This window comes from Nannobrachium achirus, assembly GCF_963921795.1.
Source record: "Nannobrachium achirus genome assembly, chromosome: 11".
Taxonomy (NCBI): domain Eukaryota; kingdom Metazoa; phylum Chordata; class Actinopteri; order Myctophiformes; family Myctophidae; genus Nannobrachium; species Nannobrachium achirus.
In genome coordinates, this window is record NC_137820.1 from 47,999,248 (window position 1) to 48,009,137 (window position 9,890).

A 9,890-nucleotide genomic window follows, 5' to 3' on the forward strand; every position below is an offset into this window, starting at 1 on the left:
GGCAGGCAGGCAGGCAGGCAGGCAGGCAGGCAGACAGACAGACAGACAGACAGACAGACAGACAGACAGACAGACAGACATAAAAGGGTTAATTTGTTCACAAAAACTCAACAAAGAACAAAACAAAAAACAAAAGCAAATCCATTAAAAAAAGAGAAAGAAAATCGAGGAACGGGTGTCAACAGATGGAGGGAGGGATGGAGAAAAAGAGAGGAAGGAAAAGAGAAAGAGGAGTTAGAAACAGACAGAGGGAGGGAAAGAGAGAGAAAGAGACAAAGGGAGAGGACTGTGCACAAATGTTCTCTCATTTATTCCAAATATGGGCCTCAAACCACTTCCACCCCCTGAGGCGACGTGAGCTGTGAGATTTCATCCTAGTGCTTTTACACACAGATTTATACACGGATATGAGTATAATCAGCTCTGGTAAACCGAGACACATTCATCTAATACCAAAGTGTAAACGGGGGTTAATTTGTCCTTGAGCAAAACCCGCCATGCCGCTGTCCTACTTGCATGCTCATTGCGAGTCTCTGTGGGTGTGTCAGCCAAATGCCCACTTAACCCCTCTGGTTCTAGTGGAACAAACCTGAGCTGCAACTCTTCTTTTATACAGTATTAGCACAGTTTTTAACCTCCCTCTAAGCTATTAACTCCGAGATGAGGTTCTGTGGTGGAGGGATTTTTAGACTATGTGTATGCTATCACCGTGTCTTCAGAAAAGAAAAGAGGAGGACTCGTTAAAGAGTAGCTCAACAATATACTTAGTTTGGCGGGTGCACGGTTCGGCCCAGTAGGCCTTCCTCAGCATGTAAGTGTGTATCACCGTGTCCGAATGCATTGTCGGCAACGTCTCACACCAAAGTGCGGAAAGGTCACGATTATTACCTTTTCCCGCAAATTGCAGCCCAAAAGCAAATGTAGTTCACAATGCAAACAGATCTTTGCTATCTTGTTGGAAAAGAAAATGTTGCCTTAAATCGCTTATTTAGTCAGCCTGTGCCATTGTTCATCATTGTAGGAAGTTGCAGCCGCCATCGACAGCAATAGGCCTACTGACACCCGCGGTGGGCTAGAATGAGAAAAAACGTTCTATTGTTTCTGTCCACGCCGAATCTCTTGAACAAAAATAGCTGATTACAAGCTTACAGTGTGCTGCAATGCAACATGTTATGAGCTTGTAGATCGGCTATTTTTTCCCCAACCAGAATAGGGATGGGGTTCAAGTGGAATAAAAACGTCGAAGTGTCGGTGTCTGCGACACCAAAACAACCCCGCTCCGAGCCAAGTCCAGGCCCAGACTCAGAGCCGTATTGTCTGGTGTTAGGACTCCTCTAATGGCTTCCATTAATATCACTCATGTCTTCTATAGTCGCCTGTTAGAGCCTGGCGGCTTGCTGCTCCTCTGTTAATCCATTATTTGTGTGCTTGTCCCTTGGCGGAAGGCCACAGCAGTTAGAGCAGAGTGTTATAAACTAACAGTGAAACCCAACCTTAGGGGGGACACACCGGATATTTTACTTAAAAATAAAAAAATGGGAAATGATCAACTGGTTTCCCCTTGGTACTTTTTTTGGGTGGTGGCGGGGGGGAGTGATTAGAGAGCAAGCGGAATACTTCTTTCCAGCACAGAGCAGTCTTCTATATAACTTTATGTTTATAATATATGACTGTCGATATTTCCCACACTTTTAATACTTGCTATGATATCTGCTGCAAAGCGAGTCTTACTTGCACAAGAGACTTACCGTAAGTACTCTTTTGAGCACACAGCTTTTGTATGTTTGATATGGCTGCTATGTGTTTTGTTATTTGACATTTTCCTTTCCTTGAGTTTCCTTTGGAGCAGCATTTTGTGGAAGCTTGTATGGAAATTCACACTCTTTTACCTGTATATGTATGTCACAATACATTTGAAAATAACATTTCTTTTTTTTTTCAGCTTGTCAAAAGCAATGCAGATGAATAGTTTTATACTTGGTGCAGTTTCTCTTAGAGCAGGGGTCTTCAACGTTTTCAGGCCAAGGACCCCTTATTTGAGAAAGAGATGAAGCAGGGACCCCCACAACCTTTTCATAGATTCCATATGTTCCATCGTTTGACAGCACAATCATCAGTGTATTTTGGATTCATGTCAATGTTCAGATATTTAACCACTTGAACTGTCAATACTTAAAAAAACTTGACCTTTCACTCTGTACTTAGTGTGCTCTTTTCCCCCTCTACACTAAAGCTCTTTGCCGAAAATAGCCGATCTACAAGCAGTGCGAGGCGTTGTGAGCTTGTAGATCTGCTATTTTTGGCTAAAGTTCTCCGAATATGGACACTAGGGTTCAAGTAGTTAATATAAAAAAGGAGAGAAAAAAGTTTCTATCACACAAAGATTTGGAGGACCCCCTGTAGTAACTCTGAGGACCCCCTAAGGGTCCCGGACTCCCTATCGAAGACCCCTGCATTAGATAAAACAGCACATTGTAATTCTACCCGGGATTTCCTTGCTAAGTGCTGAAATGTTTACCAGTGAGCTATTAGAGCCTGGCTGCTTGCTCAGGGGACGAGTTGAATCTTGACCATCAGGTCAAAATCCCTGTCAGATCCTTTGTCTAGGTGAGACATGACCTTTGACACGATCTAAATAGAAGAGGAGGGAGACAAAATACAACCACCCCAATTGTAAAAGTTATATTAATAGGCCTACAGATTGGAGAAAATTACACAGTAATTCATTAAAAAGGAGGCACAATAAAGAGATGCACAATAAATAATAAATAATAAATAAAACATTGGAATGGGAGTACATTTTATTTATATATTTCTCAGTTTCAACCTCACCAAACTTCATTTCAAGAAGCAAGAAATATGCTGCCCGTTTCATTAAACACCTCCGGTTGAGCAGGAAAAACAATAGTTTTTGTGCTTAATGTAGAGTGAGTCACTCTCAGCCACAAGGGCACGAGGGAGAGAGCTGAGCTTCTGTTATAGAACAGAGGAGAAAGTAAAAAATAGTGATATATATATAGATATATACTGTATATACGCACGCACGCACGCACGCACGCACGCACGCACGCACGCACGCACGCACGCACGCACGCACGCACGCACGCACGCACGCACACACACACACACACACACACACACACACACACACACACACACACACACACACACACACACACACACACACACACACACACACACACACAGAATATCGTATGTTATTAGAGAGAATAGATGAATAGAATATAAGGGATGAATAATTATACCATTACACAGGGTTTGTCGATTTATTTTTATTTTTTACCATTACAGCATGTATTCTCCAATGCAACAATAGTCCTTAGGGGACATTGTCAACATTTCCAGGCATCACAAGTTGTAAATATGGACCACCAAGGAGCACTCTGGACCGCAAATCAAAGTGAGAGGGGGAGGCACGCGTGCACATCACACCACACGTGCACACATACTCACACACACAGGCGTGGGGAAAGTAGGTTTTCCTACCACATGAGAAGATGAAGAGGAACGAAGATAGAGGGGAATAATTGATGTTTATGTAAATGAGAGTAGTGACGCGCACATCGACCCGGTTCTCTGTGACTCATCACTGTGCTATTGTTTTCTTTTCACAACACAGGCCACTTTTTGCTGTATTTTAAAGTTCGGCATTGTGCGGCCCACATTGGAACGCTATTTGGAAAATGGTCGAATTGTTCATCACGTATAACGATGCTCTGCCGCCGTTCAGTCTGGCTCTAATCGGGTTTGGGCTCGATAAAAGGTTGGTCTGGTTGGGACAGAGTTCTGTCAGGCTCGGGTCGGTTCGAGTTAATTTTGTAATATTCAAAACATATTCCAATCATGGCAAACATTTTGGGGATTCATGTGGCCATCTAGTTGACAAAGGTTAATTCCCTGACGGAAATTGATAGAGTGCCCCCCCAGTCGGTAACACCAGTGACTGCAAATGCTGCCGTTCCTCATATGAGGTGTCCAATCAGGTAAAACCATGTCCTAAATTAGATGGATTTTGACATAATAATCACTAGGGTGACAGCACTTTAACAGAGGACACCATGCTGACATTTCGGACTGTCAATTTCAAAGACGAGGTCATCCAGCAACACAGCAAACAACAAAAACTGAACTTTCGCCACCAAACTTTGATGCCAACAAAGGCTTCAAACAACCCCTTGCTGCTTTTCGATAACCGTGGGGACTGCTTTTCAAATAGATGCCATTCCTGTTGTTTTCAACTTGCCAGAGCAGGTCAAGCGACTCCTTTCCATTTTGTCCTCCTGGTCATTTCCTCTCCTGCTGTGAGCTGTCGGGTGGAGTGACATGAAGGTTCACCTCGTCTGCACTGAAATTGTTTGGTGACCCGCTTATAGCTTTGCCTGTTTTGACAAGAGGAAAAACCCAAACGCTTACAGTATATCCACACAACTGCAACATCATTTCTTCTCTCCTATAGTGTTGCACACAATACACATAGACACACATTCATACCCGGGAGATGACCGTTATAAACAGTCTTCTACGGTTAATGACGCCTGAGCATTCTTTTTTCAAAACCAGGTTTTGGCAATTATAGGCAGATAGTAGAGGGCCTATATGGTATATAGTATAACAATAGTATTCAACGTAATTTCAAGAAGGGTTTATTTGTCTCACACAGGTATACATGTGTAGTTTCAAGTTGCAAAGTGGCCAAAGGTGGAAGACTGTTGCGTGTTGTAGGCAACAGTCTCGCACTCTAAGGTGTAAAGAGGGTGGGTGAAAATACAAATCAATATCTAAACATAGGGACATATATACAGTAGGGACATAGGGACCTACTCATTAAGTCAAAAGTATAGAGCGCTCAAAGAATTACTTTGCACGCGCACACACGCACGCACGCGCGCACGCACACGCACACGCACACACACACACACAGACACACACACACACACTCGCTCAGGGTCATAGAAAAAGGTTAGGCTTTCTCACAGCTGTTAACAGGAGGAGGAGAACACTTTCAGAAGGATCTCAAATCAATTTGGAGCGGTCAGCATGATCAATTATTCATCTGTGAGGAGATTTTGCTATCTCCTCTTACGCCCCCCCGCCCACCCCCATGAAGACAGTCAAAAAATATAAGTAACGTTTAGATCTATTATTTAATTGCCTTTGTGACTGTGGGATCAGCACAGCTTTACGCCGGCGGGCAAGCTCTGCAAATTAAAAATGTATCACAAAGCAGCAAGGGTTAGTGTTTTTCCACTGTGGTCAAATGTCTGAGCAGAGGCAAAGGTATAATGACAAGCCATTAACCACTTGAAACCGAGCATCCCTATTCTGGAGGGGAACATTCACTCACAACGTGACGCATTGTGAGAGTGTAGATTTGGTGTCAACGGTTGCTGTATCTCTTACCGTTCCCATGGTTACAGCTACAGCAAGCCTGCTGCGTGCTGGTCGTTCTTCTGTGATGCCACAGGTGGTCAAGGAGGTGAACATAATTTCACTCTGAGTGTGTATGTGTGCGTGTCTGTGTGTGTACGTATTTGTGTGTGTTTACCATTCGACAAGGACTCTATAGTTATCTGTCTGGCCCAGCTAGGGACAGGACGATAAGCGTTATTATCGTTTATCGTGATACAAAAATAATAAATCATAAATAATAAAAAATAAAAATACAAATAATAATCGGATTGTGGAGATTGAAATTATCGTGATATCGTCCTCCGTCATGCACTGGGATCAATTCACCTTTTATTTGCCGAGCTGCAAAGCCGGTACCACTTAAACCCTCTAGAATTGGTAAAAGGTGCTTATAATATACATATATTGATACAGTCTTTGCCAAAAAATAGCCCATCTACAAGCTCACAATCTGCTATTTTTGTGAGCTTGTAGATCGGCTATTTTTTGGCTAATGGATTTTGATTATCGCGATAATATCGTAGATCGCGATTTCTTTTGTCACAATCATTGTGATATGAAATGTTCATATACTGTAGTCCCATCCCTAAGGCCCAGCTGAGTGGAGGGATTGGGCCACAGGGATTCATTTACAGAGAGGTTTTCGATCAACATGTAAATAAGAACACAATAATGTCACAAAAAGGAAGGTTGGACAACACCCGACAAGGTTGGACATGTCGGGTGTTTCCACCCGACAACGACAATATTAATTAACAACATTGTAGTTACAGACAGTATACACTTGTACATAGCAATACTTCTGCTGAACACCCTTAAACACCCTAAAAATGAGTTTGACACGGCTAGAGGATGTGGGGTTTCTCCCTCACTAGTCTCTCGAGACAGATTTCGCTGTTTACAGAATCTCTAGGGGGTCCTCAGAGTTACTACAGGTGGTCCTCCAAATCTTTGAGTGATATTAGAAAGTTTTTCTTTCTCCTTTTTTATATAAACCACTTGAAACCTAGTGTCCATATTCTGATAACTTTAGCCAAAAATAGCAGATCTACAAGCTCACAACGCCTCACGCTGCGAGGCGTTGTGAGCTTGTAGATCTGCTATTTTCGGCAAAGAGGTTTGGTGTAGAGGGAGAAAAGAGCAGACTAAGTACTGAGTGAGAAAGGTCACATTTATTAAGTATTGATGGTTCAAGAGATTAAATATCTACATACACAAATTGACATGATTCAAAAACACACTGATGATTGTGCTGTCAAACGATGAAACGATATGGAATCTATGAAAAGGTTGTGGGGGTCCCTGCTTCATCTCTCTCTCAACTAAGGGGTCCTTGGCCTGAAAACGTTCAAGATCCCCTGCTCTAATGTTTTTGTTAGTCGGAAAAAAACACAGTACAGTACCCGGGAGGAAGCGGACTAAAAGAAAGGGCAGGAGCCAAACCAAAGTTCCTGTTTTACACAAAAGAGGAGGTTGTGCCCTGAGAGAGAAAAAATATATATCAAATAAATTCCACACTTCCACACAAATGGACATGCATGCTAGAGAATCTCCTCCCTGCGCCCTTGAGCAAGCCTGGACCAGCAGCTGTGAGAAAAGGTCTATAGCCTATATTGCCGACGTTCACGAAATGCAATAGAATTATTGAAGTGGATCAAAGACAGCAGCTGGGCCTCGCTGGGGAGCTCACAGACAGGGAGGAGAAGTACATTCATTCAATGTTCACCTCTGGCAGTTTGTTTGTAAATGATTTATTATACATTTCACGTAAGACATATAGGCCTTGCAGTCGCTGCAACCTTGATTAATTTCACACCTAACAGCTAGTTGAATTATCGATATTTGCTACTTCTATACAGTAGCCTCCCCTTTTGTTACTGGCAATTCCCCATGCAAAGTACTGTGTTCTATTCGTCTGGCTTTCAATGTTATATGAGATACATAAAGTGGTTCCTGTGTAAACAAGCCGAAAAGCTTTCTAGGATCTCCTTTTAGTTGACCGTGTACCAGTGATTTGTACAGTACTGTCATGAAACTGTCATTTTTGAGCGGTGGTCACACCGTCTCCATAGCGTGGCCGTGTGTGTAGGTATGTTTGTTTGTTAGTTAGTTTGTTTGTATGTGGGTGGGTGGGTCTGTATGTAGCCTCAAGCCTGTGTAGTACCTTTTCCGACCACACATGTTAAGGGAGGGGCGCTGTTGTCCAGGCCACACACACACACACACACACACACACACACACACACACACACACACGGGGGGGGGGGGGGGGAGAACCACCGCTCAGTTCACACGGGTGTGATTTTTCTATGCAAACTTCGAATAAATTCTCAATCAAAGCCAGATTATGTGGTTTTTTCTTCATTTCAGCTGGCCTTCAACAACCTAAACGTCAATATCAGATGTGCCATGTTGCGGCAAAGCTTCCTCAGTTTCACAATACACTCAAGCTCCACGCTCGAGTGGAAGAGATAATTGTTTTAGTGTTGAAAGATCCAATTAAAATGAAAATGCCTGTGTTGTTCATTAAAATACGCGTCTGAAGTTGGAGCGATATTATCAACTACCATGGTGGGCCAGTAGTCTCCACACGTCCAGCTTCCAGCTCAACAGGCTGGGCATGCAGGCAGTATCTGAGCTCAACACATGATGCTCCAAGTCAATTAAAATGCGGAGACTACACTCACAAATACACTCACACTCACACACACACACACACACACACACACACACACACACACACGTGCACGCATGCACACACATTGTCGTATTAAAAAAATAGAATTGAAAGAAAAACTAAAAAACTTTGAAAATGAGGCTTTACAAAAAATACAATAGCTGACTGAAACGGTGTTATATTATTTTTCTTTTATATATTATATATAGACTACTGTATATTATCCTGCGCCTGGAAATCTCGCCCCTGACTTTGAAAATGAACACTAATAAAACTGCAAAAAAACATTTTAGCAAAATCCTAAAACCTATCAAACCCATTTAAAAAACAAATTAAAACTAACTGAAATGGAAAACAAATTAAGTCAAAACTAACTGAAAGCTAATGGAAAATAATGAAAAAAGTATAATAACCTTGTCAAGAAGGCATATCAGCATGCATGCATGCATGCATGTTTGCATCTTAAGTGATGTGAGATGCGTGCATGTGACACGTGAGAGAGAGAGAGAGAGGCGGGGGGGGGGGGGGGGGGGGGGGAGAGCTGGGCAAGAAAGGATGAAGTGAAGACGGAGAGGATGGTGAAGAGAGAGAGGGGCGATGGAGTTAAAGGAGGGAACAGAACAAACGTCAGGAAATGGAAAACGTGTGAGAGAGGATGCAACGAAGACAGGATGAAAAGAAGACAGGCGGGAAGGAACGTAGGAGTAGAGAGAGAGACAGAAGAGAGGAGAGGAGGGGAGAATTGGACAGAGAAGACAGTGTTTGTGATGTGAAAGAGGGGTGAGGAGAGGAGAGGAGAGGAGAGGAGAGGAGAGGAGAGGAGAGGAGGATAAATGGATGGAAGACAGTGTGGTGGAAAGTAACTAAGTACATTTACTTAATGTACTTTCTGAAAATAACAACAATTATGGAGCTCGCACAAAAACAAATTTCATCCACTGTAACCTGTGATGTGAAAATGAAGTCAATGTATTTTACTTTCCCTGAGTATGTCTGCTTTTATATATATATATATATATATATATATATATATATATATATATATATATATCCCAATTTTATATTTCTGTAGCTTGTAGATATTTTTCCTGAATAAAAACGTTATATCTTCACTATTAGTAAGTTAACTATTGTAAGTATACTTTGATGCCACTATACTTTTGTTTATTGATTGTAAAAGTTTTAATACAGGCCTTTTTTTCCTTGTAACAAGTTATGGAATTGCTACTTTTACTACTTTTACTAATACAAATATCGGAGTACTTCTGCTACCAAGAAGAAGAGAGGAGAGGATTGCAGCGAGAGAGATGGAAGTGAGGAACACCAACCCTCTGTCTGCTTAAACACAGAGGAGTCTTTCTCTACGCAACACCAGCTGCTCAGAGGAGAAGATCAGAGAAGAGGAGATGATGGAGGGTGTGTGTGTGTGTGTGTGTGGGGGGGCGAGTGAGAGAAGGGACATTCATGCATGTGAAGAGCTTTGTGCTGGTTCTCAAAGTGCCCCCCCCCCCCCCACCAGGCTTCTGAGGCGGTTCCATGGAGTCCCCATGTAAAATAAGGAATAGTTCAAACACTTAAACCCCTGCAAAAATAATTGCAAAAGAGAGCTTGTGAGCTATTTTCAGTGAAGATATATACTAGAGCGAAAACAGACATAGAGCCCTGAGGGACTCCGGTCAACGATAATAGTCTGGCCTGGGCATTCGGGCAGTATTTTGATGGAATTGTGTACTTTACGATAGAAGCATGACATTTGGCACACAGTTAGTCATATGGAACATTT